Source organism: Priapulus caudatus, unplaced genomic scaffold, assembly GCF_000485595.1.
Source record: "Priapulus caudatus unplaced genomic scaffold, Priapulus_caudatus-5.0.1 Scaffold109, whole genome shotgun sequence".
NCBI classification, from domain to species: domain Eukaryota; kingdom Metazoa; phylum Priapulida; class Priapulimorpha; order Priapulimorphida; family Priapulidae; genus Priapulus; species Priapulus caudatus.
In genome coordinates, this window is record NW_014577170.1 from 6,387 (window position 1) to 11,832 (window position 5,446).

The following is a 5,446-nucleotide window of genomic DNA, read 5'->3' on the forward strand; positions in this document are numbered from 1 at the left end:
ATAGTAGGAATGCACCAGCATTGTACGAATACTCCTAGTATAGTACATTGTAGGTTATGATCTGAATTATAGGACTTCATTGTAGGTATGCATCTGAATTATAGGACTTCATTGTAGGTATGCATCTGAATTATAGGACTTCATTGTAGGTATGCATCTGAATTATAGGACTTCATTGGTAGGTGATGCATCTGATATATATAGGACCTTCATTGTAGGTTATGATCTGGAATTATAGGACCTTCATCTGCTCTTTAGCGCACTGGTTCATGCCATACTGAATTTAGGGTAACTGACTTCATTGTACGGCTATGCAAAATCCTGACATTATAGGACTTCCATTAGTTAGGTATGCCATCTGAAATTCAGTAGCGACTTCATTGTAGTATGTTTAGAGTGATCTGCCAATTTAAGGAGCACAAAGCCAAGACTCATTCACTGTGCAGCGTATGCATCTGAATATATATGACTTCATGTTGTAGGTATGCATCTGAATTATAGCACTTCATTGTAGGTATGCACTTCCCTGAATTTATAGACTCGATTGCTAGCGTATGCAATCTGAATTATAGGCACTTCATTTGTAGCGCTTATGATCTGAATTATAGACTTCATTGTCAGGTATGCATACTTGAATTATAGCGACTTTCATTGTATGTATGCATCTGACATTATAGGACTTCACCTGTAGGTATGCCACTCTGACAATTCATAGGTACTCATTGTAGGTTATGGCATCTTGATTAATAGGACTTCATTGTTAGGTATGCAATCCTGAATTATGGACTTCATTGTAGTTATGATCTGATTTAATAGCGCACTTCATTGTTAGGATTATGATCTGAATTATAGCGACTTCACTGTAGTAGCATCAGTGAATTACTAGGACTTCATTGTAGGTATGATCTGAATTATTTCAGGACTCATTGTAGGATATGCATCTGACATTATACGACTCATCTCTGATAGGTAGCCCATCTGGTATTATAGACTTCATTGTTATAGATACTGCATCTGAATGTATCAGGACTTCATCTGTAAGCCGTTAATGATCTGAATTATTATGACTTCACTGAGGTATGCATCTGAAATTATAGACTTCATTGTAGGTATGCATCTGAATTATAGGACTTCATTGCTAAGTAGTGCATCTGCCAATTATAGACTTCATTGTGACGTATGCACTCTGAATTATAGCCGACTTCATTGTACGGTATTGATCTGAATATATAGGGACTTTCATTGTATAGATATGGGCATCTGAATTATAGCGACTCATTGTTATAGGTATTGCATGAATTATTAGGACTTCATTGTAGGTATGCATCTGGAAATTAGTTAGGACTTCATTTAGGCTATGCCCATCTGAATTATCAGGGATTATTTGTAGGTTATGCATCTGAATTATAGGACTTCATTGTGGGTATGCATACTGAATTATAGCACTCATGTAGTATTGCATCTGAATTATAAGGACTTCATTGTAGGTATGCATCTGAATTTATAGGACTTTTCATTGTAGCGTATGGCATTCTGAATTACTAGGACTTCATTTGGGTATGCCATCTGAATTCATTAGGACTTCATTGTGGTATGTTGCGTATGAATTATAGCGACCTTCATTGCTTTAGGTATGCCCATCTGATATAGACTTCATGTGTTATAGATATGCATACTGAATTTATAGGCACTTCATTGCTATTAGGTCATGCATCGAATTATAGGGAACTTCATTGTAGCGTATGCCATCTGAATTATAGCGACCTTCATTTGTAGGTATGCAGTCTGAATTATTAGAGCTTCATTGTAGTATGGCATCTGAATTATTAGGACTTCATTCGCTAGGTATGCATCTGAATTACTAGCGACTTCATTGTGCGGTATGCGTATGAATTATAGCGACTTCATTGTAGGTATGCATCTGAATTATAGGACTTCATTGTATAGATATGCATCTGAATTATAGGACTTCATTGTATAGGTATGCATCTGAATTATAGGACTTCATTGTAGGTATGCATCTGAATTATAGGACTTCATTAGTAAGTAATGCATGCTGACATTCATAGGACTTCATTGTAGCTTAATGCATCTGAATTATAAGGACTCTACATTGTAGGTATGCACTCCGTGACAATTTAATAGTGGACACGCTTCATTGTGGCGTATGCATATGAATTATAGGACTTCATTGTTAGGCTATGCATCTGAATTATTAGGACTGATTGTAGCGTATGCCATCTGAATTATAGCGACTTCATTGATAGGCTAGCATCTGCAATTATAGCCCGACTTCGATTGTAGGTTATGATTCTGAATTATAGCGACATTCATTGTTAGGTATGCATCCTGAATTATGACGGACTTCATTGTGGGTATGCATCTAATTATAGGGACATCATGTGATAGGTATGCCATCTGAATTATAGGGACTTCATTGTTTTATGGTATGCCAATATGAATTAATTAGACTTCATTCGTAGCGTACTGCATTCTGCCAATTATAGGACTTCATTGTAGTGTTATGCATCTGAAATATCAGGACTATCATTGTAGGGATGCCATCTGAATATATAGGACTTCATTGATAGGTTATCGATCTGAATTATAGGGACTTCATTGGTAGTTATGCATCTGAATTTAATAGCGAACTTCACCTGTAGGTATGAGAGCCATATGGGAATTATAGGACTTCATTGTAGGTATGCCATCTGAATTATAGGACTTCATTGTAGGTATGCATCTGAATTATAGGACTTCATTCATATAGGTATGCATCTGTATTTATAGGACTTATCCATGTATAGATACTGGCATCCTGAATTATAAGGACTTCATTGTTTTAGCGTTATGCATCATGAATTATAGGACTTCACTTGTAGGTATGCATGCTGACATTATTAGCCGACTTCATTGTAGTATGCCCAGCTTGAATTCATAGACTGTCATTGTAAGTATTGCATCTGAATTATAGCCGACTTCATTGTGAGCTAGCATTCTGAATTATAGGACTTCATTGTAGCGTATGCATCTGAATTCATAGACTTCATTGTATAGATATGCATATCTGAATTTATAGGCACTTTCATTGCGTCTATAGGTATGCATCTGAATGTATAGGACTTCCATTTGTAGGTATGGCATACTGAATTATAGGGACTTCATTGTAGTGTATGCATCTGAATTATAGGACTGTCATTGTAGGTATGCATCATGAATTATAGGACTTATGTGGAGGTATGCTATCTGAATTATTAGGACTTCATTGGTGAGGATTGGAGCATCCTGAATGTATAGGACTTTCATTGTAGGTAGGCATCTGAATTATAGTGACTTCATTGGGGTAGGCATCTGAATTATTAGGACTCATTGTGGCGGTATGCATCTGAATAGATCTTTAGTATGATAGAATACGACTTCATTGTGGGTCATGCATTCATGAAATTATAGCGACTTCATATTTAGGTATGCATCTGAATTATAGGACTTCATTGTAAGATATTGCATCTGAATATATAGACTTCATTGATAGCGATATGCATCTGAGATTATAGGACTTCATTGTAGGTATGCATCTGAATTATAGGACTTCATTGTAGTATGAATCTGAATTATAGGACTTCATGTGTAGTATGCATCCTGCAATTATAGGACTTCATTGTAGCGTATGCATCTGAATTATAGCGACTTCATTTCGTGCGGTATGCGTATGAATTAGTAGCCGACTTCATGTAGGTATGCATCTGAATTATAGCGACTTCATTGTATAGAATATGCAATCTGAATTATACGACTTCATCTTATAGGTAGTAGCATCTGAATTATAGGACTCATTGTAGGCTATGCATCTGGAATTATCAGGCACTTCATTGTAAAGCTACCTGCAATCTGTAAATTATTCAGCCGACTTTTATTGTAGGTATGCATCTGAATTATTACGACTTCATTGTAGGTATGCATCTGAATTATAGACTTCATTGTGAGTATGCATATGAATTATACGGACTCATCTGTAGGTATGCCATCTGAATTATAGGACTGCCATATGTAGGTAATGCATTCTCGAATTATAGGGACTTCATTGTAGGTATGCATCCACTGAATTTATAGCGACTTCATTGTCTAGGTTTAGTGCATCTGAATTAAGGACTTCATTGTAGGTATGCATCTGAAATTATAATGACTTCAATTCAGTTGGGGTATGACATCTCGAATGTATAGACAATCATTTGTAGGTATGCCATCTCGAATCTATAGGACTTCATTTGTAGGTATGCATTTTGATGAATTATAAGACTTCAGTCTGTAGGTACTGCATCTGAATGTATAGGGACTTCATTGTAAGCGTCATGCATCCTGAATTATGAGCGACTCTCATTGGTCAGGTGTAATGCAGTGCTTGATATGTGATAGGACTTCAGTGTTTAGCTATGCATCTGAATTATAAGAGGACTTCATTGATACGGTATGCCATCTGATTATAGGACTTCATTGTAAGTTACTGGATCACTGAATTATAGGAACTAATCATCTGTAGCGTATGCATCTGAATTATAGGACTTCATTGTAGGTATGCATCTGAATTATACGAATACACCTACATTGTAGGAATACGCCTACCACAATGTAGTAACGCTCGTGCATCGCACGACGAGTAATAAGACAGTAATAAGACATCGTGTATCATTGTGTAATCGTGTGTGTGAGAGACACATTGTGCGAATGCACTATACAGAGTTGGTTGTGTGAACACGCCAGCAGTGTCGTGTGTGAACGCACCGGGGCTGTGAGCGTACGGGCGGGAGCTATGACAGCACGTGTGTGAACGCACCGGGGCTGTGAGCGTACGGGCGGGAGCAATGACAGCACGTGTGTGAACGCACCGGGGCTGTGAGCGTACGGGCGGGAGCAATGCCAGCAGCAGCAGCGTGATCAATAAATATCAACAGCCGATCACACGCGTCGACAAACGACACTGACAGTTTCCTGCGAACATGCGAGCGACGACGGAAGCAACCCGCAGGGAGGGAGATACGGCGCGAGTATTGCTGGGAACGCCTATAGCCGCGTGTGAAGGCAAACATATACAGCGCCACACAGCGCCGAATTACGTAATCCAGTGCCATTATCCGTCGCTAATACTGCGCGCATTCAAGCCAGACTCTCTGGTACTGTTATCTCTCTTACACCGACGTCATGCATGATGACACGTAATTCCTACCTTTAACCTTATGTAATGACACGAGATGTAAAAGTCAGGGAGGGGGAGGTTGAACGTGGAAGGAAAGTAGTGAACAGTGTATGTACGCTAACGGCTTCATGTATCAGCCTGTGAAGTTGATTGAATTAACCTGAACAGACTGACTATAAAGTTATGAACAGGCGGCAAGTTGGCTGCAAACATAGGTTTTACAATATGTATATATATATATATATATATATATAT

The 5,446-nt window shown here is 38.2% G+C and overlaps 1 long non-coding RNA gene across 1 annotated transcript in view; it reads right to left on the minus strand.

Moving 5' to 3' along the window:
- Window positions 1-285: 285 nt before the first annotated feature.
- Window positions 286-5,446, minus strand: part of LOC106805313 — a 21,045-nt gene continuing 15,884 nt past the window's right edge. Inside the window, exon 3 of the long non-coding RNA XR_001393417.1 lies at window positions 286-296. This is a non-coding gene — a long non-coding RNA (uncharacterized LOC106805313). The remainder of the gene's footprint in view (window positions 297-5,446) is intronic.